The following is a 24424-nucleotide window of genomic DNA, read 5'->3' as shown; positions in this document are numbered from 1 at the left end:
TCTCCTGTCTTGATAGCCCTACTCTTACAAAAAAAAAAAATCAGAGAGGCAGAGGAAATAATTATTCTTTTAAAGAGACCTTATCTTGCAAATAACTGCAGAGCATTCCATTGTAATAAGAAACATAAATTCAAACGATAAAAAAAGGATCATTTTTTAATTTTCAGCCTTAGATCTGATGGTATTTGGGGCCCCAAGCCCACAAAGATGGCAGAGCAAGGAGAAATGCAAGCTGGGAAGAAAGTGTATGCACAGGTCTGAGCACGCCCCTCTCTGGGCTAAGCCACCAGCAGACATGAGTGGGAAACGACCAGTCAGGGTGAGGACTCTGCCTCTCAGAGCCGAAACGTCCCACGTCACTACACAGACATTCAGCTGTGTATCGCGCCCCACAGGCCCCCGCCTCGGAGGCAGTGATCTGAAATTTGGGCTCCACCAGGCAAACGTGCACACTCCCAAACCAACATCTCGCTTGCTTCCCCACATCCCGTAAGACTCCCAAACACAGAGAGAATCGGGTTCATCTGAATTCTGCAAGTTTAGCTCTAGCACCAGTCAAGGCCCCACAGACCATACAGACAGCCAGGAGACACAAGAGTCTTGTGAAGTTCAGGTTCACCCTTGCAGTTTTCAGACACCATCTGTGGGTGTGAAGGGTGTGACCCTACAGGAGTCAGGAGGGCTGGTCCCACGGGGTTGGGCGGGGGAGCCCAGCGGTTCTGGGGGGCTGAAGAGTGCCTCCTCCACACCCCGTGACAGAAGGGGAAACCCTGACAAGCATAGCACAGGGCTGAGGCCTGGGTTCAGAGGGCGGGGGAGCCAGGTGTTTCCCCAGAGACCACCAAGACCGCAGGACTCCTGAGTGTATGGTTTCAGATTGTAGAAATCTGGGTGACCGACTTTGAACAGGCAAGGCAGAGAAGACCACCAATTACACCAGTGTCCCCTCAGGAGCTCCTGCCAAGGGATACCTGAGCACAGAGCCCAGCTTAGCCCCTCCTGAGCCCACCAGCTCATCCCTGCCTAACCAGGGACCTCCGAGGGGAGGTCTGTTTCTTACCTCCTTCATTCCTCTCCCTACCTGGCCTCCCAACAAAAAGCACTGGGAAATCACTGTTTCCCAAAATGGATGTAAGACTCTGTAGGGCACAAGATAAAACAGCTTTCACCCCAGCCCTAGATCTGCAGAATCCACTGCAGGCAGGGCAAGGCAGGTAGGCACTCTCTCCTACTCACTTTCAAGCCTCAAGCCAATGGCCACGGATATTCCTTCCTTCCAAGCCTCCCTTATGCAGCCACGGCCACTGCTGTGAATTAGGAATTTGATGGAATGAGGGCAGCACTCACACCTTGGCACTCAGCCTGGGCTGGCCCCATAGGACTCTGCATTCAAGGACTTCTAGAATCCTTTCTCCTTGTTTCCTGTCCATACCATGGACAACAACATGCCCATGGTGTCAACACAGGACAACAACATGTCCATGGTGTCAACATGGCCTAGGAAATGCCAGCTGCCTCTTCTCACTGCTTTAGACCCCCCAGTCACCCTGAACATCAGCCTTGGGGGAAGAAAAAGTTCCTTCTCTGCCTTGAACACAGTGGGGGAAAGTCTGGCTGGTCAGGCTACACAAAAGGAGAGAGTGGGCAGAACCGGTTGGTTCTGGGACTGAACCCATTTGCAAATAAAATCTAAGTGGTGGCAGCTCTCCCTTCTTGTCCCTGCTCCAGGAGGAAGGAACCCCAGGCCAGCCACTTCCATCTCAAGGATCAGCCTAGAGGCTCTACTACAGTGAAGACGCCCCAAAGGGCAGTGACTAAATGCTGGGCTCTTCCCCATTCCCAAGTTCAGGCACAAAGATTGGCTCCCAGTGAAATGTGACCATGGGGTGCAGAATCCCAGGAGGTTGGGACAACTCTCTGGGGCATCACAGGGACTCTCTCTATGCAGATCACAGTTTATTCATTCAACGCAAACCTGCAGGACAGTCAGCAGTTATCCCTCAGGGTCCTTTGTGGGGAGAGGACCAAAGGGGCGTCAGTCTCACAGTATGTTTGTTCCAGGCTCTTATTTCATCTTTCAGGAGACTCATATGCTGCTGGTGGGAACCATACTCAGGACAAAAGCTTGGAAGACTAGCCACACGTACGGATACTGAGCACATTATTTCCCAAAGACCAGCGATTCTACTCGCAGGTCCATGCCCAGCAGAAACGCATCCTCACGCTGCTCAAGGCCATGTACTAGAATTAGGATGCTCAGAGCCCCAGCTGTAAGGCCAAAGTAACACTGCAACACCAGGGAAGACTCTCACAAATGCAGTACTGAGCGCAAGAAAGTAGACACAAAAGAGAACATTCCGCATAGTCCCATTTATATTGAGTATAAAGAACAGGCAGAGGCAGTGGCGATGAGGATGGTGATCTTGCCTGACTGGGGGCTGGTGCGGGTGGTCAGTGAGTAGAACGGAACTGGGCGATTCTGGGGTATGGTTTCCACACTTGACCGAGATGCTGGGTACACAGGTGAGTTCTGTTTATGCAAGTCCATCAAGCTGTAAGCCTTTGCAGATGCTCACCAGCTAGGTCTGCTATCCTCCACGGGAGGGAAAAGTTCATAAAAAGAAGAAAGAATGGGTGGTGGTAGGTCTTCTGTCCCCTAAGAAACTAAGAGAGAAGCAGAGGGCACACAGGAATTTGACTCGGGCATGAATGCGCCCATACAATTCAGCTCTCTTGCTTTGACCCTGAAGGACAATGTTCTCAGAGAGATGCCCACTTCCTTTCAGAGGCACCAAACCAAAGTCACCTCTGCTCATAACCACTCAGGGCTGGTTTTACAACCCATGTCTCAGTCTGGAGGCTAATGACCTCCAGTTCCCAGATTCTAAGGGTTTCCAAGGTCTTAAAGGGTTCTTCTCGGGGAGGCAAGGAGGCTGCAAGCCCCAGTCCTCTTGGGCCGTGTCGTGGGGCCCTGCAGCCACCTGCAGGCCAGGCAGCCATGAGGTCTAAGTGTCTGTTAGTTGCTCAGTCGTGTCTGACTCTTTGCGACCCCACGGACTGTAGTTCACCAGGCTCCATTGTCCATGGAATTCTTCAGGCAAGAACACTGGAGTGGGTGGCCATTCTCTTCTCCAAGAGGATCTTTCCGACCCAGGGATCAAACCCAGGTCTCCCGCATTGCAGGTGGAGAGAGCCACCAGGGAAGCCCTTGAGTTTTAAAGTGAGAAGGGAACACGCTCTTTGATCCTAGAGAGGGTTGGTCACTATGGAATCCCATCTGGTGCCCAGGGGACAAGAAGCCCACCACATTCTGAACCTTAAAGAGAGAGACCCCAGGTCCTGGTATGTCACTCAAGGTCACCATGACCACCCGTCACTGTCCCAACATCACAGACTCTGCCCGTCCAGGAGGCCTGCTAGGCCATCCCTCCCTCCTCTCTGGGCTCAGAGCTTCCTGTGCCTTACTCTTCTCCCAGCTTCCTCCATCACTCCCTGAACTCTCTGACACCTCCATGGACCCTTGGCCACGCTTGCTCAGCGTACTGACGGGCGCATGCACACACCACCCCTGCCCTTCATCTCCCTTTGGGCACTCATCACTGTTGAAATAAGTCACTTGACTCAGTGTTTGTATCTCGTCCACCCACTGGAAACTGAGCTCCATGCAGGCAGGAACCAGGCATGTCTTAGCCACCACCAGCTCCCCAGTAGCCAATTGTCTATTTCCTTGTCTGTGTCCATCTGTGGGTTAAGGCTCAGAATGGGGACACCGAGGCATTTCCAACACCTGGCTGTCCGTCAGTGTCATTTCCTCCTCTCCCTGACATCTTCTGTAGAAAGAGTGGCGTGCAGCCATGGGGCAAGTCCTAGAACCAAATCTCAGCCCAGCCACAGCCAGCTGGTTGACCCTGGGCAAGTTGCCCAAACCTGTCTGAGTTTTATCAGCCTCTCTATAAACAAGGATCGGTCATCTACCTCTCAGGGCTGGAGGGGAGACTGACTTATGTTAAGCACTGACCACAATCTTTACAGTTTCCTTCCATTTGAGGTCATCGCCCAAGAAAGCCAATTCACAGCCCAAAACAGGGATCTGGACTGCGATTCATTCATTCGTCAGCAGGACCCAGGCAGTGTGGCTGGGTGGGGCATGGACACAGTAGGTGGACCCCACAGACAAGATCCTGGCCACTTCAGTGTTTGTGAGGTTTTGCAGAGGTAAGAGGTATTTGTGAGGTTTTGCATGTTCATCTTTCGTGTTTCTCTCTCTCTCTCTCTTTTTTGGTTTATGCATCAAGGTTTTTTTCCCCAATAGTTTTAAACCCAACATTATCATTAAAGGTATCTAAATCTCCCACACCAGCTAATAAAAATATTGTGGGCTTTTCTTCCTGTTATTTTTCTTTTCAAAGTAAAAACAATGACTGCGGATGTCTTCACAAGGAAAATAAGTAAAGCCAGCTTTTGTTTGCAGACCAAGGTGCGATAACGTGTCATTTCCTGAGTGAGTTAAGTCCTGGCTGAGCACAACCTTGAATGGGAGGATGTGATTCCGGACACCCAGGTACCGCAGACTGTCTCGGGCTCAGCAAGAGTAGATGTGGCCTCCAGAACCACTCCGATTGCTGAGCAGCTCTTTCTGAAACCCCAGCCAGGACGGGCAGTAAAGACGGCTTCTTTCTTGGAGCGTCGCAGCCCCATTCAGACCCAGCGGCTTGTGACAATGAAAGGCGAGCACGGCATCCTGGCTCCCTTTGAGCTCACACCCCTGGTGACCTCTGTACAAACTGAGAACAAAAGAGGGGGGAATCCACAGTAGCTCCCCACACACCCTCCCCTCACTCCCGCCCCGAGACACAGCTCTAAAGAGCTGTCCTTAGGGATTCTGAGTGGAGCAACCCCCAGCCTCCTCCCTCAATATAAAATAACTTTAATCCTCATTCAAGATCTCTGGTTCCAATGTAAACCCAGCAAGTCCCAGCTCTCCTCCGCTGGAACCTCCCCTCCCTTTGGCAGCCAGCCCAGGGATGCTACCTTCCGCTTCTCCACTGGCTTCTAAGAGGAAACAGGCACCCACTGAGCCCGTACAAGCCCCAGCTCAACATGCCGGAGAGAACAAAGACTTCACACAAAGAAGAAGTGGGCTTTTCCAAGCCCTGCAGCCCCTGGCTCCTGAAGAGAGATGCTTCGGCAGCCGGGGTCCGCTTCCTCACCCAGATGCCCCGTCCACCCCCTCCCATCTCCACGGCTTCACTCCAGGGCTGGGAAATGACGAGGCTGACCTATGGAGGCCTTGGAATCCTGGACTCTCTCCAGGGGTCTTCCACTCAGCTGGCAGGGCAGAGCCCAAGTCAGGGACAACCAGAGATGAAAGTCCAGAGGGATGGGGCTGGTTCTCTAAGGACCGAGGCCCCGGGGCTGCAAATAGAAACACACATAAACCACTGTGAGATGTCCAGTAGCGCTTTGCATTCTCCTCCAAGTTGAGCTGCAGATGGTAGGAGTTTTGGTCCTCATGCCATTCATTCTGAAGAGCCCAAAGGTGGATTTTTCCAGATTTCTGATGCACGGAATCTGAGAAAGCCACATGTAATCCCACTAGCAGATGAGGACAATCCTTCTGTGTCCTGATTCATCTCAGCAAGTCTTTCCTCAGCATGAACGGGGGTCAGGAACCCCGCCAGAGCCCGCAGAGCAAACCAAGGTGATGCAGCCGCAGCCCGGCCCTCCTGGTGCTCACAAGCTACGGTGCACACAAGCTGCTGTAGGTCAAGGTGGCCTAGGGTGGGCATGACACACCCTAGGGCATGACACACGTGGGTGGTCTCACGCCAGCTCCATGGGCCACCACCTGTGCAGTCACACGGGGCCTGGTGCCCAGAGGGGCACTTGGTTAATGCTCTGCTCTCCCTGGTTTGAGAAAGTGAAAGTCGTTCAGTTATGTCCGACTCTTTGCGACCCCATGGACTGTATAGTCCATGGAATTCTCCAGGCCAGAATACTGGAGTGGGTAGCCTTTCTTTTCTCCAGGGGATCTCCCCAACCCAGGGGTTTAACCCAGGTCTCCCGCATTGCAGGCAGATTGTTTACCAGCTGAGCCACAAAGGAAGCCCAGTTTGAAGTTCTTAATAATTTTTTCATAAAGTGTTAGTTGTTCAGTCATGTCCGACTCTTTGTGACCCCATTGATTTATAGCCTGCTAGGCTCCTGTGGGAAATTCTGAAAGAGATGGGAATACCAGACCACCTGACCTGCCTCTTGAGAAACCTATATGCAGGTCAGGAAGCAACAGTTAGAACTGGACATGGAACAACAGACTGGTTCCAAATAGGAAAAAGAGTACATCAAGGCTGTATATTGTCACCCTGCTTATTTAACTTATATGCGGAGTACATCATGAGAAACGTTGGACTGGATGAAGCACAAGCTGGAATCAAGATTGGCAGGAGAAATATCAATAACTTCAGATATGCAGATGACACCACCCTTATGGCAGAAAGTGAAGAGGAACTAAAAAGCCTCTTGATGAAAGTGAAAGAGGAGAGTGAAAAAGTTGGCTTAAAGCTCAACATTCAGAAAACTGAGATCATGGCATCTGGTCCCATCAGTTCATGGCAGATAGATGGGGAAACAGTGGAAACTGTCAGACTTTATTTTTGGGGGCTTCAAAATCACTGCAGATGGTGATTGCAGCCATGAAATTAAAAGATGCTTACTTCTTGGAAGGAAAGTTATGACCAACCTAGATAGCATATTCAAAAGCAGAGACATTACTTTGCCAACAAAGGTCCGTCTAGTCAAGGCTATGGTTTTTCCAGTGGTCATGTATGGATGTGAGAGTTGGACTGTGAAGAAAGCTGAGCGCCGAAGAATTGATGCTTTGGAACTGTGGTGTTGGAGAAGACTCTTGAGAGTCCCTTGGACTGCAAGGAGATCCAACCAGTCCATTCTGAAGGAGATCAGCCCTGGGATTTCTTTGGAAGGAATGATGCTAAAGCTGAAACTCCAGTACTTTGGCCACCTCATGCGAAGAGTTGACTCATTGGAAAAGACTCTGATGCTGGGAGGGATTGGGGGCAGGAGGAGAAGGGGACGACAGAGGATGAGATGGCTAGATGGCATCACTGACTTGATGGACATGAGTTTGAGTGAACTCCGGGAGTTGGTGATGGACAGAGAGGCCTGGCCTGCTGCAGTTCATGGGGTTGCAAAGAGTCAGACACAACTGAGCAACTGAACTGAACTGAACTGAAGCTCCTCTGTCTATGGAATTCTCCAGGCAAGAATACTGGAGTTGGGTAGCCATTCCCTTCTCCAGGGGATCTTCCTGACCAGGGATTGAACCTAGGTCTTCTGCATTGCAGGCAGATCCTTTAGGGGCTTGCATTTTTATGTTGTACTGAGGTCTACAAATTATAGCGCCAGTTCTGGAGTTAATGAAAGAGTAATACAACGGGGAAAGAAATCACATCCAAAGAGCTTCTCTGATTCCTGGTACACGTAACAGCTAAGACTCTGCAACCCTGTGGACTGTAACCTGCCAGACTCCTGTCCATGGAATTCTCCAGGCAAGAATATTGGAGTAGGTTTGCATTCCCATCTCCAGGGGATCTTCCCAACCCAGGGATCGAACCCAGGTCTCCCACATTGCAGGTGAATTCTTTACCAGCTGAACCACCAGGGGAGTCCAAAGTATTAAATATCAATACAAATGGATACTTAGAAAATGGCAAGATGCCTGGGGTTTAATCCCATCATTGGTTTCAGCAGGGACCTTTCCAGGATCACTGCAGACTTAGTACCTTCCATTCTATACCAGGAGTTTCCACAAGCCCATTTATCATAGCTCTGAATCATCGCAGTATCTTCTCTAACACAGCTGGGCCTGATGATTTAAACAATACGGGGACCTTTAATTTATCAAGCTAATGTGATTACACAGCCATCCCACAGTCTAGCCATCTCATAGGCACTCAAGTGGAGGCCCCTCCTATGAAATTTATGATCGGAAGCTTACACGCTTCCAGCCCCTTTAAATAGGAAAATCTTTACCGTAGTTGAGGGATGAGCTCATTCCACAATCTGGGGGAAAAAAAAAAAAATCAAGCCCTTCCACAAGTGCCCTGCTCCGTTAGTTTTTGCCACTCGTCCCCAGACACCAAGGTTTAAACACCATTTACCAACAAGCTTAATTTTAACCTGCCTTTACAGAGGATGCCGAATCAATTACGTATCAGCTGATAACGTCTGCACATCTCGTGCTGGTGGCATCTGGTAACTAATGCTGCCCGTGAGGCTGACCGGGAGCAGCTTCACACAGCACCTTCTGGTTATTACAAGCATCACTCTGACCCAGAGCTGAATGTAGGGGCTTCAGACATAGCAGGCTGCATGGGGATTTTGCATCTTGAAGAAATCCGTTTGTATGCGGTGTAATTAAAATACACCAGGGCAAGGGACTTCCCCAGCAGTCCAGTGGTTAGGACTCTGTACTTCCACTGCAAGGGGCTTAGGCTTAATCCCTCATTGGGGAACTGAGATCCTGCATGCCATGCAGTGCAGTGAAAAACAATAAAATATAAGGCACTAGAGCATAATTCAATTGGAATGGAGTTTCCCCATCAAACCACATGAGGCTGCAGAGATCTTCCCAACCTTAAAATGACCTACGAGGGGCAGGGTAGAAATTTCCTTCAGATCTTTGGAGTGTTTCCTCCTCTCCTGATATACCTGTTTTCACCATTCAAAGATGGAAGGGACACAACATCTTCTCAGTCAAGTCCCTCATGTTGCAGATAAGGAAAGAGGCTCAAAGAAGTCAAGGAAGCAGCCTGAGGACACAGAGCAGTCAGTGAGAACAGGAACTAGACGTGTAAAGGCCTGAAAAAGTGAGGGCAGCCCCACAAGGTAAGAGTCAGCAACCTCTGAAGTCAGACTGCCTGGGTTCAAGTCCCAACTCTTATCATTCATAAGTTACCAAAATTTAGGTAAGGTGACCCTCTCTAACCTCAGTTTTCACATCTGTAAAATGGGGATGTTAATCATGTCTGTCGCAAGGTTGCTGAGAGTAAACGGAATAATGCAAAATCGAGCACATACTAAGTACCCAAATGTAGGTTACTATTATCAGAACTCAAGTTTCTCAATTCCCTGTCCTGGGTTCTATTTCACCAAAGTGAAGTGAAAGTTGCTCAGTAATGTCTGACTGTTTGCAACCCCATAGACTACACAGTCCATGGAAATCTCCAGGCCAGAATACTGGAGTGGGTAGCCTTTCCCTTATCCAGGAGATCTTCCCAACCCAGGGATCAAACCCAGGTCCCTCACATTGCAGGCGGATTCTTTACCAGCTGAACCACAAGGGAAGCCCAAGAATACTGGAGTGGGTAGCCTATCCCTTCTCTAGCAGATCTTCCTGACCCAGGGACTGAACTCAGGTCCCCCATATTGCAGGTGGATTCTTTACCAACTGTGCTACCAGTGAAGCCCATGTCACCAAACTGCTGCTGCTGCTAAGTCGCTTCAGTCGTGTCGGACTCTGTGCGACCCCACAGACGGCAGCCCACCAGGCTCCTCTGTCCATGGGATTTTCCAGGCAAGAGTACTGGAGTAGGGTGCCATTGCCTTCTCCATCTCACCAAACTATTCTCTATATACTATAGGTTCCTTGCCAACAAAGGTCCGTCTAGTCAAGGCTATGGTTTTTCCTGTGGTCATGTATGGATGTGAGAGTTGGACTGTGAAGAAGGCTGAGCGCCGAAGAATTGATGCTTTTGAATTGTGGTGTTGGAGAAGACTCTTGAGAGTCCTTTGGACTGCAAGGAGATCCAACCAGTCCATTCTGAAGGAGATCAGCCCTGGGATTTCTTTGGAAGGAATGATGCTAAAGCTGAAACTCCAGTACTTTGGCCACCTCATGCGAAGAGTTGACTCATTGGAAAAGACTCTGATGCTGGGAGGGATTGGGGGAAGGAGGAGAAGGGGACGACAGAGGATGAGATGGCTGGATGGCATCACCAACTCGATGGATGTGAGTCTGGGTGAACTCCGGGAGTTGGTGATGGACAGGGAGGCCTGGTGTGCTGCGATTCATGGGGTCGCAAAGGGTCGGACATGACTGAGTGACTGAACTGAACTGAACTGTCTCTGAGAATTTTTCAGATCTAGAGAAGAAGGCTGTGCGCATACCCAGGGATGAGGCACCTACAAAGCTCCCAGTGGGCACACAGAGGCATGAAATGCATAAACCATGGGTCTTTCAGAATTTGTTAATCTGATAAAAACTAATTTAATTGATGGCCAATTGGGAGGGATCCAAGAACAATCTAAAAGATAAATGACAACACTGAAGTTCATGAAACTCTAAGGTGCTTCCAAAGCGCTGAGGCTCCCTAGGTTTAATGAAATTAGATGGCAGCAAGACAAGGCCTGTAGCATAGTGATGGAATTGTATCTGTGTCAGTTTCCTGGTTTTGATAATGTTCTGTGGTTATGTAAGATGTTATCATTGTGGGAAGCTGGTTGAAGAGTACACAGGAACTCTGTGCTATTTTTGCAACTTCTTATGAGTCTAAAATTACTTCAAATTAAAAAACTAAAATAAAATTATGGGCAGAATCCAGGAGTGCCAAAAGATTAAGGGGACTCCTGGCAAGTTGTCAACATGTCAAGACATCAGGGCCAGGTGTGGGGAGCCATGGGTGGGGTGGGGGAAGAACCTCCCCATGAGGGCACAGAGGACGTCAAGTCCTGAGGGACGGACAGGACTTGGTCAAGGTCAGGGTTAGAAAGCAAGGCTCAAGGCAGGGGCCGCACCAGCTGGGGAGACTGCTATGCCCCGGTCCCTCTCCAAAGGGTGCCCTCTCCCTGAACCAGGCTGTCTGGAGTCAACACCAAACTCAAGTGAACAGCCACATGCTCACCTTTGGGATTTCACGGACTATTTCAGTCCTGTTTTCATGAGTGTGGTTTCAGCTGCCCACCCAAGACTTCTCCCATCAAGCATGTGCTTATATAAAAATAACTTGCTCACAAGCCAAACCCTCAGTGAGAAGACAAAAAGGATGGGGGTTTTGCTTCTCACTAGCCCTACCTTTTGAAACCACAGCAGCTGCAGGCCAGCCCAGCACGGGGCAAGGGTTCTTCACCCAGAGATGAGACAGTGAGAAAGCGAAGCTGTAAAGGAGCTTCCCTGGTGGGCTTCCCTGGTGACTCAAACGGTAAAGAATCTGCCTGCAACGTGGGAGACTCGTGTTTGATTCCTGAGTCGGAAAGATCCCCTGGAGAAGGGAATGGCTACCCACTCCAGTTCTTGCCCGGAAAATCCCATGGACAGAAGATCCTGGGGAGCTACAGTCCATAGGGTTGTAAAGAGTCAGACACGACTGAACGACTAACACTTTCAAAGATCCTGGGGAGCTACAGTCCATAGGGTTGTAAAGAGTCAGACACGACTGAACGACTAACACTTTCAAAGGAAAAATGTACTTTCAAATAGTACACTTGGGTTCATTCAACCCAAGTGTACTATAAACCAAGTTCTCTGACCTGTTCTCCCAGACCGACCCAATCCCATCCCATCAACTGGTCCCCTCCTGGGATCTTGGCAATGGCTGTTCCCTCCTTCTGGGATGCTCTCTCTGAGCTACATTCCGTGGTGCCTTCCTGTCGTTCGAGAATCAGCTTAAATGTCACCTTTCTGGAAAGGCCTTCTCCAATCACCCAGACAGTCACCCCCTAACATATAGCACTTATTATTGTCTGTTCTCTGATATTTATGAACTTGTCTAAGATGGACCCTGTTCGTCAAGTCACTGCTACAGTCTCAGCTCTTAGCGCTGGGCACACAGTAGGTCCTCCATCACTGAAGGGTGATTCTTAAAGGGGGTGTAGAGCCTGAGTCAGAAGAGTTGAAGATGAAGGATCAGGCTCCCAAATGGTTTTCATGAGCGAAGTTTCAGGATCAAGGGGCAATTCAATGTATTCTTGCCTTTCCTCCTTTCAGCCACTTGTCCGTCCAGCCAACCATTCTTTGCCATGGCCCGCGTCCTGGGGATGTAACCTTGAATAAGACACACCTCCTATCCTAAAGGGACAAATAACCTTCTGAAGGCAGAGACGGAATGGAGGTAATTCCTGCAGTGACATGCTAAAGGCCAAAGGCGACTCCTGGGCCTCTGGCTGGGCCCCTGTGGAGATGAGGGCCATTCATGCAGAAAAGAAAACTAGAGCTAAAATCCCACGGAAGCTGCAGTGATGGAACATGTATGCTAGTTACATCCAGGGAATCTGACCAAAAAACCCAAAGAAAGTCACAGTCAAGGACAGACTGAGGATAAAAGAGGCTCACTCCTGAGATCTCTGCAGATTACCGGCCCCCATCTTTGCCATGGAAGAACTGGAAATCCTTCTCAGAAGAACAGCTGTGATCACTGCTACGTTCCATCTTAAAGAGCTTAACGCTCGCACCCACGTACAAACATGACCACACGCGTGCACACGGGAGCGCACAGGTACACAGACGCCAGGGGCCCACCCCTGAAGAGCTCACACAGAAGTGGAATATGCGTTTTCTTTCAAAAAGCCCCAGAGGGCTTTAGATTTAGAACCTGCATTTAGAACCAACCAGCTTCCGGCAAAGTTCCCTCTGATTGTAGTTATAGAGGTGCCTTGCGGTGTCAACAATAAGAGCGTGAAATGGATCCAGGAGGATCTCAACAGGTGAGCCTTCCTAAGCGCCGAGAACATTCCAGTCACAATACAGAAGCTGGCCTGGGGACTCGGCTCAACACCCGGGAATGCACCCCCAGCCACTGCAGCACCCCTGCCCGGGAGAGCTGCCGGCTGGCCCTGTGCATTTCCTTCCTTGTTATGGCCCAGCCTCTTTAAAAATCAACTTCATAATGTACCCTGGAGTCACAAGCACAGCCCCGTGTTTATGGGCTCAGCCAGATCAGATAAAATTTCATTCTCTGAATTGGTTCCTAATTTAATTACTCCCCGGATAAGCGCTGGCCTCCCGCTGCTGCAGGGAAAGAACTCGGGAGGCACTGGCGCCACAAGCCACGAGCTGCAGCTCTCGCTTGGCAGCTAGTGGAGGATGAGCTGTTGCGGGGCCTCTGCAGGTCAGAGGGTGTTAGGACAGCAGGCGAGGGCCAGGCGGTCACCGCCTGTCCGCCCAACCAGCCTGCGTTTACCATCCCCAGCCAATCAAGAGGGTGACCTGCCGCTTAGTAAAAGGGCTCAGGGAGAGTGTTGAGTGTAACTGAGTCGACTCTGAAAACCCAGATTCAATCCTGACTCTGTGTGGCCTCTCTGGGCCTCAGTTTCTCCATCTGCAAAATGGGGCAGGACTATGTTCCCCTGAAGGCCTTTGCAAGCTCTAACATTCAGACAAGCCAAGGGAATCAGAACCTCATCTGAGAATCAGTCCTCCTTTAGGGCCAGGAGAAGAGCATACAAAAAAGTAAATGAATTATGGAAAGCAAGTAAAGATAGCTCAAAAAAATTAATCCTAGAAATGGAAACATGTCCACACAAAGACTCATAAATGAATGTTTATAGCAGCATTATCCCTAAGAGCCAAAAAGTGGAACCACCCTATCAACAGATGAATGGATAAATGTAACACAGCCTATTCATACAATGGGATATCATGTGGCCATATAAAGGAATGAAGTACTGATATAAGCTACCATATAGATGAACCATGAAACATGGTGTTAAGTGAAAGAAACCAGACACACACAAAAAACATATCCTATGTGATTCCATTCATCTTAGGTCCAGAATAAAGAAATCAATAGAGATAAAGTAGATTCTTGGTTGCTTAGGGTGGGGGTGGTGAATGGGGAGATAGGGGGCTAACAGCTAAGAGGTATATGGTTTCCTTTTAATATGAGGACATGCTCTAAAAGAAAACACGATTCTGGTTGCACACATCTGTGAACCTACTAAAAACTACTGAACTGTATGCTTTAAATGGTGAATTTTATGTCATGTGAATTACATCTCATTATCCAGCCAGTCCATTCTGAAGGAGGTCAGCCCTGGGATTTATTTGGAAGGAATGATGCTAAAGCTGAAACTCCAGTACTTTGGCCACCTCATGCGAACTTGACTCATTGGAAAAGACTCTGATGCTGGGAGGGATTGGGGGCAGGAGGAGAAGGGGACGACAGAGGATGAGATGGCTGGATGGCATCACCGACTCGATGGACATGAGTCTGAGTGAACTCCGGGAGTTGGTAATGGACAGAGAGGCCTGGCGTGCTGCGATTCATGGGGTCACAAAGAGTCAGACACGACTGAGCGACTGAACTGAACTGAAAGCTGTTTTATAAAAAGGATAGGTTGAATAAAAAAAAAAAAAACTGTTGCATGATTTTTAAAAATAAATCAGATGAGAACATTGTAAAGTAAATATACATAACATAAATACACATACACACACACACACACATTCTCCCTAAACAGTTCCACAGCTTCATAACTGATCCAAAGGTACATAAACCACAAAAAAAAAAAAAACAAAACTGCTGACTTGAAAGTGGGCAGGCTTGCCTTTTTCTATTGATTTATTTCAGTTTTAACAGCCAAAAGCAAATTTATTTTCTACCATCGAAATGGCAACTGAGGTTTCATCTACTCTTTAATACATCATTTTTATTCTCAGAAACAAATTGTGAAGAATGCAAAAGATGCGTGGATTTTCAACAGCCAGCCGGTGAGCAAAGGATTTTCTTTCTTTTTGCCTGGAAGCTATTTCCAATGAAGAGGCCACATTTGCTAAGCTCCCTCTTCCCTTTTGTGTATCTTTCTAATTTCTCACAGAAACTGCTACGGAACAAGTATAAATAGCTTTCAAAGTTAGGGCAACACAGATGTCAGGCTGATCCCAATTCCATTATTCTGAGCGTTCTTTCATCCTCTCATTTAGCGCTCCTGACAACTTTCTTCAGCAAATTCAACATGTCCTAAAAGCAGCTATTTCCTCTGACTTTCAAAACAGCGCGGCTGGATTACTGGTCTGATATGGGGTTGGCTGGGGCCTCCTGGAACTATTACCTTGATCGAGAATTGTGAGAGAATAAGGGAAGGTCACAACATGTGGGTCCGGCTACAGATGACCACAGAAAGGGCAATTCTGAGTGTCCCACAGTTCAAGAACATCCAGGTAAACAGGAAGATGGTCCTCTCTCAGGACTCACCATTTCTAAGCCCAGAGGGTATTTCTTTCAGATAAGAAATACTGATGGGTCAAAGTAAGAGGCAACCACGGGAAGTTGAGTGCTTAACCCTGGATGGTGCACGGGGCATGGTCAGGTTGATGACTCGGCTCGCCTCGCCCCTCCCCTCAGATCACCACCCTGTTTTACTTGCTCCCCTGAGTGTGGCTTGGCATCCTGGGATCCCGAGCAGAGAGATGCCCAAAGCTCCTACAGCCAGGACACGATGCCCCGTACGAGACCAAGAAGGATTCCTGCCATTTCAACCGAGTCCTGGTCCTAAAGCAACAGCGCATGGGGGGAGAGATGGAGCTGGCCCCCACCCCACAGAAGGGTCCTGGGCTGCCTGGGATGCCAGGCAAAGGAGGTGCTGCTACCAGCCAACCAGAGGCTGCAGTGGGGGGACCCCCAGTCCTGCCAAGATCCCCCTGGATCCCCTCTCATTTGTCCTTCATCACCTTGTGATGATAGGGGGTTTCCAGGTGGGGGACAGCCTGGATTCAGAGCTCACTTGTGGACCAGGTCGGCCCGCTCCCACCAACCAGACGACCTTCACTCTGTATTTGTTGAGACACTGGAGAGAGGCTTTCCAGCGAGGGCTGCCCCCTCGAGAATAAACCCACTCCGTCCCAACACAGACACACACGCACACACACACACACACACACACACACACACATAATGCCAGGAGCAGAGGCCCCGGCCCAGCCGGACTGTAGCCCCCAGTCTCTCATTCCAAAGAAGAGCAAATACGTGCTGACATCCTGTCTCCGGCAAACGTCTGACAAGTCTGCGCTGTTCATCATGGAAAATGAAAAAGCTAAACGGCCCCAAGAATCTGCCGGAGGATGACATCCGACGGAGGCCCTCAACCTTGAACCAGAAACGAGACCATGGAAAGAGCACCACTGATCCTGAATTCTTCTCCACATCTTCTTAAAGCAACAGCGATTCTGAAATCGAGTGTCTGGTTACACGACCCAGAGACTAGCCAGCTGCAGCCAACTCCCACCTGGATGTCCAGGAAACTGAAGGCAGGGAAGCCGGCTGGTCCCACAGGACCTGGGCCAAAACTTCGCCCTGCCCAGGGTGGCTGCAGCTTAACAGATGGCATGATCACAAGTGTCTACTGGGAAACCCCACTGGTTGGCCCAGTTCCCCGGGGCCACCGCTTTCTTGTAATCCTGGAGATCCCTGACGTGCACAAAGCAAATGCAGCTTGCGTGTGTACATTTGGAAGGCTCTTTATATAAACAGGTTCACGAATCAGAGGGAACAATCCTCTGTAGACCAATAGTCTGATTTTCGGTTTGGAAATTATGGTCTCTATAAATACACTCCAGGACATACTTTATATTTTTAATGCAAATATTTACATTCCAAACAAAGGAGCATGGAACTTAATGACAAGCTATTTATACCGGCTATAAGAAACACTAACAGCTCCCACATTTCTTGCCTGAGTTAATGGCTCCTGCTTCTATTCCTGAAATACAAATTTCCATAGTATTTTTCCCCAAGACTCTCCAGCCACACAAAAAAAACTGTGTAATAGCCCAAAACCTAATGTCAGGAAAGCCAAGTTCAGCACATTAGGCTCTTGACTCCTTCTGAAATTTACTGATAAGCACTAACTCTCCTGCACCACGCTACCAAACTGGGGTTACTTTTCTGTCTTCTTTGGGTGTACATTCAGAGGCCCACACGAAATCCATCACAGCCCTTTCTCCAGGACAAGCTGGTTCTTGATGTGTTAATTCAACAAACGACAGTCTCTAGCGACTGACCAGACCCCCAGACAGCCTCTCACCCTTGAGAGGCTCACCAGGCTGGGGTGAGTGGACCACACCCAGGAATACTAGAAAGACCATGGTAAAAAGGAGGATGGGGTCAAGGTCAAGGTCAGTAGAGGATCCCTGCAGACGCTCAGAGGAGAACGGTGACACCTGGATGGAAGGATGTGGAAAGACGGTTAAGAATTACTCGCAAAACTTCCAGAAGGCAATGAGGAGATGGGGGCAGGGGGCTGGACGAAGATTCTGGCCGAGAGAGGGAATCAAGAGTGGGGGACCGAGAGAAGGCAGAAAGGCTCTCACACTCAGGCTACCAGGCGGTCAGTCTGCCAGTGGTTCTGCCCCTCCTTGTAAATTACCCTTGTGTTACAGTTAGAATGCAGCCTTGAGGTCAAAGGCTGATCATTACCTCAATCTAACTCATCACTGCCATGCTCTGCAGATAGCAACACAGTCGACAGGCTTACCTCCTAACCTTGATGTCCTTACCGACTGCATATCTAATGCTGTCCTTATCAACTCTGCACCTAACAGGTGCCACGTGTGAGACCCCTCCATGGGTCAGGCCCCTGGCTCAGCACCTATCATTTGCTCTGGGTGGATGGAGGGGTCAGGGGAGGTGGGGGGCCGCGGGGGACTCTTCTTGCCCACTCCTGATGTTTCCTGCCTCGTGGAGACAGTGCTGCCTGTGTACCACCACTGTGTCTCCACCTGGTGAGGTCCACACCATCCCAGGAGCGTGCAAGGAAGAGCCTGGCCTCCTCTCTTCCCACACAGAGTAGGCACTGCCCCCTGCTGGCTGCACCAGGTTGAGGGGGGCAGTGGCGGCCGCCCCGGAAGAGGCTGCTGCTTTCCCACTGGCCTGCGACTCAGGAGAGGTCAGTGGGCCTCACTGCCCGCTTCTCACTTCAGGTATGCGATGCCCACATGCCCACTGGTTCAATCACATTCTCCAAGATCCACTTCAGTTGGGACCAAATACTGCATTTCTCTTCATGCATTTTTCTCCTCCCCTCTCTCCATTGGTTCAGAACTTGGCCAGGAAAGAGGGGTTTAATTTGGGGGGCTCCCTTGGACCCTAATTTGTACTGTGAAAAGAAAGTGAAAGTCCCTCAGTCGTGTCCCACTCTTTGGGACCCCACGGAGAAGTCTCCAGACCAGAATATGGGAGTGGGTAGCCTTTCCCTTCTCCAGGGGATCTTCCCAACCCAGGAATCAAACCCAGGTCTCCCGCATTGCAGGTGGATTCTTTACCAGCTGAGCCACAAGGGAAACCCAAGAATACTGGAGTGGGTAGCCTATCCCTTCTCTAGCAGATCTTCCCGACCCAGGAATCGATCGGGGTCTCCCACAATGCAGGCGGATTCTTTACCAATTGAGCTATCAGGGAAGCCCATTTGTACTCCTGGTACCCAAACTATGCTACAAAAACAAGATAGAGATTATCAACCCCACTTTACAGATAAGGAAACTGATGACCAAGCAGATGTAACCACTGGCCCAGGGTCACGATAATGGAACACAGAAGCACAGGAGCGACTCAAGCCCAGGTCCACGTGGCGTCCAGGCTCACCCCACCACCTAGGCTGCCTCTCCAAGGGGACAAGGGATTCCACACTCAGGCTAAATCCACATCCGTGTGATGGGCATCAAACCTTTGGTTGATTGGAAAATGAAGGTGCTAGTCAAACCCGCCTCATTCAGCCCGAATCAGCTAACGCATGTCACAAAGGGGAGACACAGCAGTCCAGACCCCTTTCAACAAGGAGTGAGACAATAACACAGCTTTACAGGCCTCTCAGACTCTGAAATGCACCTTCCAACCTCACAGCAAATGCGCTATGGGCCCCCGGCCCCCTCAGGGCAGCTCCCTACAAGGGCAAGCAGAGCAGGTCAGAACTTCCCCGAGATCCAGGGCTACCCTGGAGGAAGGGACCCACCATCTCCCAAGGCCTCTTCCCCTCTGAGGTCACACCAATATCATCTCGATCACAGGGAGCAAAAAGGGTCAGCAGGCACATATTCCATTTCAAGAGAAGATGTGAAACCACCCGTCATAGGAAAAAATAACTGTGCCTACCCAGGTGGTGAAGGACGGGGAAGCCTGGCGTGCTGCAGTCCATGGGGTTGAAAAGAGTGGGACACGACTGAGCATCTGAACAGAAAGGTGGCGCTAGTTGGTAAAGAACCAGCCTGCCAACACAGGAGACGTAAGAGACGTGGGTTCAATCCCTGGGTCAGGAAGATCCGCTGGAGGAGGGCATGGCAACCCACTCCAGTACTCTTGCCTGGAGAACCCCGTGGACAGAGGAGCCTGATGGGCTACAGTCCGTGGGGTCGCAAAGAGTCAGACACAACCGAGGTGATTGAGCATAGCACAGCCCTGTAATCTAATTATGTGCCCATGTTGGGGTATTTTCCAGGCACCTGGATGATGAGGCGGCCTGTCTCAATATTTTTATCAAAAGCACAGTTCTGGAAAGGGTCCAGGTTTCCATTATAATGACACTCTCTGCTTTTGAGGATCTGCCAGCCTTTCTTGCTTCAGAGACCCAGAAGGCCTGGACCCGGACAAATTCTAGAAACATAGCATAGGTGTCAGGATGAGCCTGCCCGGGCAAGAAGGCCCCGGCACACCCGCTCAGAACTCTTTGAAGCTTGGAGTGGGGCTCAGGAATGCAACATTCGAAAGCTGGCCTCCCCAGAACATCCCCTGATCTGCCCCCGGCTTAATCACCACTACAGAGGAGCACAGCCAAACCGCCCGGCCACCTGTCCACGGCGTCCGCTGGAAACATCTCAGAGGGCGGCTGTGGATGTAGCCCTCTCTTTGCCGGGAGAGATGAAGCAATCAGCCTGACTAGAAGCTAAGGTGTCCTGGGGTGTCAGAGAAGCTCTCTGAGGTAGAATATGCTAAAAGTCATGCTCCCCTCCTCCACCATGAAATATACACAGCTACATTTAAAAAAAAGAAAGCTGGGCAAGCAATTTCAGGGAGCTCAGAAACATTCTCCCATCCCCAGTAATGAGCTCTAGAGCTGATGTATATTAAGCACTTACTGTATGCTAGGCACCACTCCAAGCAGGTATTAAGTGTCCTGTGTAGGACTTCCCTGGCGGCTCAGATGGTAAAGAATCCACCTGCAATGCAGAAGACTCAGGAGACCTGGGTTCGATCCCTGGGTGGGGAGGATCCCCTGGAGAAGGGAATGGCAACCCACTCCAGATTCTCGCCCGGAGAATCTCTTGGACAGGGGAGCCTGGCGGGCTACAGTCCATGGGGTTGCAAAGAGCAGGACACAACAGAGCGAATAACACCTGGCTCAGCTCTCAGGCCCCAGCTCTCAGGCCACTCCAATCTCAGAGCCGCGCTAACCTAGCAACTGCTGCGCTCTGGGCAGTGTTACGTAGTCCGACTCGTGCAAGTTCTGCCTGGCCCACTACTCTAAGCTCTGTCTCGTGGCCCCCATGCACCTGGCCCTGGGCTTGCACCTGGAGGAAGACATAAATGCCGCGTTTGGCTGGTGCTGATGAAACAGGCTGCTCGCATTTCCTCCACATCCCTTTCGAAATCAACAGAGACCGAGAACCTGCTTTCCTTTGCCACCCCCCCACCCCACTTGCTGATTCATCACCGCCTTCCCCTTTGAGAGCCATGACTGCTTTCCCCCACCCCCACCCCGAGTCCCTCCTTCCTCCACTGCCATTCTGTGATCCGACCTCTTGCACATCCGGAGGGCTAAATGATTGGGCCCTGTGGTCTCCAACAGCCTCCCCGCCCTCTGATTGAGACAAAGGGAGACCTGTCTGACCAGGCTGGCATAGGGCAAGCTGGGAACCCGTAGGGACCCAGCAAAGGACAGCTGTTAGGACCAAATGTCTTCCTCCCCAATGCCCGTACTTAAAAATATTATGTATTGGCCCGAATGAACACAGACCCTTTACTTTTCTTCCTAGATGTGGACACTGGATACACACACTAGATAACAACCACCTCTGCGCTTCATTTCACGCCGTGAAGACCCAGGTCTACACACAAATCTTCCCATCCTAGCACTTCGTTTTAACGGAGGAGCCTCTCAGGAAGGAAATCAGACCCCAGCACCTGAGAACAATAAAGAAACACCCTGTGCAAGTCAGAACAGTCCCCTGATATGCTGTCAGCTAAGTGAGAAGACAGGCTCTGAATCGCAGCGAAGCGGCACAGTTAGGGCGGAAGTCAGCCACCGTCCCGAGCAGCCCGGCTTTCAGGTGGTGCACCATCCTCACCAGCTGATGACTGAAAGCATCACTTCCACATCACTTGCCGCTCAAGAGACGCCTGGTGAGGGAATGCTCACACAACAACGCTCCCAGGCCAGCTAGGTTTCTAAGTACTTTCTGCTTTTACTCATAGATCAAGGAAACTCGTCTCTCATATGAACAGGTTCCAAACAGTACCTCTGTAATCCTGGAACTGCTGACGCCTGGGGATCAGGACAGGGTCTGGATCTGGGGGGCAGGAAGCAAGAGCTGCCCAGCAAAGGGGATGTCCACTCATCTGGGAGATTCCAAGAGGCTCCAGCCTGGCAGGGTGGGATGTAAGAGCCGGCCCAGGAGCCAGAGCATTGGAGATCTGGGCTGATGTTTCACTTCTGGGCTCTGTGACTTGAGACTCACTGCTCCAAGCCTCAATTCTCACAATGGTAAGAAAAGACTCCTCCCAGGCCACCCATCCCTCACTGGCCTTTTTCCTGGCCTTACTCTCCCAGCTGTTAATGCAGCTCACTGCTCAACTATCTACCTGGCACAGACATTTTTGCCTGCTCCCTTCCTAGAAAGGCAGGAACTCTGTCTTCTCCCGGTATCGGTGTATACTATTGAATAATGAAACAATATGAAAAGTTTTATGCAGAGTGCCTCTTTCCATATGGCAAGTGAGAGTGTTAGTCCCTCAGTCGTGTCTAACTCTTTGTGACCCCATGGTCTGTAGTCCACCAAGCTCCTCTGTCCATGGAATTCTCCACACAAGAATACTGGAGTGGGTTGCCATTTCATTTTCCAAGGCATCTTCCTGACCCATGGATCAAACCCGGGTCTCCTACATTGCAGGCAAATTCTTTACCAACTGAGACAGGAGTTCATCAGACAGCTACTGAATGGATGCGTGACACACAGCACATGAAGGCTGGCACTTGGCCACAGGCACAGAGGCGTCCGTCATTCTAGTCCCTTGGCCTGGGGCTGTGGTCTCCATATCCTTATCATGTGTTACACCTCTCTGATGGTGGGACACCCTTCCCAATATGCAAACTCAGGACCAGATGTCAAGCTTCAGACTTCTTGGCAGAGCACCCACTCCCAACCGTCTCCTTTCCCTGTAGAATTTGAGCCCACACTTAAATGTTCAGCCTTGAGAATTTCCTTGAAAATTAACAAGACTTGTCAAGTCAATTTTTCTCCCAGCTGGGTAAAGCTGAATCAAAGCTGCCCTCTTGGGTAGGGCATGTGCTCACCTGCTCAGGGCAGCCCCGGAGTCTCCCCACCTCTCCCCATCCCCTGGAGCTAGCAGGGATTCAACTGGAAGCCAGTGCGTCAGACAACCTCCAGCCAGGTCATAGGCGGCCTTGGACACCCACGGTCTAATCACAGCCCAGCTCTAACCTGAAGCACCCACTAGAGCAGGTTCCAAGAGCCTGAGATTCCTGTGGACTAGATGGTTAACTTGGGGCTTCTCTTCTGCGCCTTCTCCAGACACCAAATAAGCAAAGTCCACTTCCCAACCTCTCCCAAACTTTCCTGCAAACACTGCCTCTTCCACACACTGGGATTAATCTTCTCTTCTTCGGGCCAGTGGGAAAACCAAACACCTCCCTTCTCCTGGCCACAGGCAACAGCAACAGAAAAGAAGAAAGGTGCAGACACAGAAAAGAAGAAAGGTGCAGCACCGTGACAGTGCTGGGACCTCTGGCCATCTGATCATCAAAGAACAGCAAGGCAGGCAGGGGATCCACTCTGGACAAATCAGCCTCTCCATCCTGCCTCCAAACACAAGGTCCTGGATGAATTAATGCTGCTCACTGCATTCATGCAACACCCGAGAAAGAACACAAAAACACTGCTGAATTCCCTTCGGAGGGCCAGGGAGCTGGACCTGGAAGGGGGAGAAGAGCCCCCTGCAGCTCCTCTTCTGGCTCATTTGCGCACCTATGCACTGAGAGAGCCTGGCAAGCTGCTTCACCTGCTGGCTCAGTTCCCCCAGCCAGCAGGAGGCAGGACATTCTCCTGGAAATCTTTCAGGAGCGTTAGAGAGAAAAACCTATTTGATTAAACCCATTTGAAAAACCTATTTGATTAAAAACTACCTAGCAGCAGCAGTTAAAAGGCATTTTATTCCCATGCTATTTTAAACAAAATCATATATGATTTGTATGCTAAGACATCCGGATTCAACATGCTGTTGGTAAAATTAACAAGAACCATGTTCTGGAAGGGAGGGCTCCTGATTTTGCCACTGGGGGAAGGGGAGTAGGAAAGTTGGACATGGAAAATGCTGTGTGGGGGAGGAACGGGAGGGGGGCAGTTCTAGAGGAAATTGGGGCAAATCTCCAGGCCTCAGTTTCCCCCCGGGCGCCTCAGGAGGTGCGCCCCCAGACTGCTTTTCTGCTCCGTCACCTGGTGGATGTCCTTCTAGAACCGCAGCTGATAAGATCTGGGGCCCTGCAAACCCCTTGGCTCAGCCTCACAAGACGGCGCGCCACATCCCTTCGCGGGGCGTCCTGGGGCTTCCTAGAGATGTAACTTCATTCCCCCAAACTCCGTGCCATCAACTCACCCAACATGAATGTAGCAAGGGCCTCGGGGAATGGGAAAACGGACCGGGGGCGGGGAAGCTGGGCTCAGCCCCAGGCTTTATCGCCTCCTTCTCGAACCTCCCTACTCCAGGCGCGGACTTCCAGCTGCCAACAGCCAGCCCCCGAGCCCCAGCCTTCAGTCTGTACCCGCCGCTCCAGCCCCCGCGGGCCGACCCGGGCTGCGGGGCGGACGGGCAACATGGGGCCAGGACCGCGACGGGGCGGTCAAGCAGCCGCGCCCAGGACCCTGGCGGCTCCGAATCCTAAACACACACGCACACACACGCGCGCACGCCGGCCAATCCGTTCGCCCGGAGGAGTCGGAAGGCGCTTTCACAGCGCTTCATTCATTCTCCCAAAGGCGAGGTTCGCTTCTCCCGGGCGCCTCCATCCCGTGATCTTAGGAGGACTCCAAGGGGGCCACCTGCGCCACGACCCGTCCCCCATCAGCCCACGGCCGCCGAGTCCTCTACACCCGCACCTATAGCCCAACAGACTCGCGCTCCATCCCAATCGGCGGCGTCGCCCCCTCGCAGGGGCTGATGCCACCCCGGCTCCCCGCAGCTCCGTCGCC

General features: G+C 50.7%; 1 protein-coding gene across 1 annotated transcript in view; it reads right to left on the bottom strand.

Annotated features, from left to right (window-relative positions):
- The window catches only part of CHST15 (carbohydrate (N-acetylgalactosamine 4-sulfate 6-O) sulfotransferase 15), a 77398-nt gene extending 55401 nt beyond the window's left edge, over positions 1-21997 (bottom strand). The window contains exon 1 of the mRNA XM_010859173.1: positions 21458-21997. The gene's annotated coding sequence lies outside the window, so the exon portion shown is untranslated. The remainder of the gene's footprint in view (positions 1-21457) is intronic.
- Positions 21998-24424: the final 2427 nt, after the last annotated feature.

Source organism: Bison bison, unplaced genomic scaffold (assembly GCF_000754665.1).
Source record: "Bison bison bison isolate TAMUID 2011002044 unplaced genomic scaffold, Bison_UMD1.0 scf7180017864456, whole genome shotgun sequence".
Lineage (NCBI taxonomy): Eukaryota > Metazoa > Chordata > Mammalia > Artiodactyla > Bovidae > Bison > Bison bison.
Note: the sequence above shows the minus strand (reverse complement) of the source record. Positions and strands in the feature narration are given on the sequence as shown.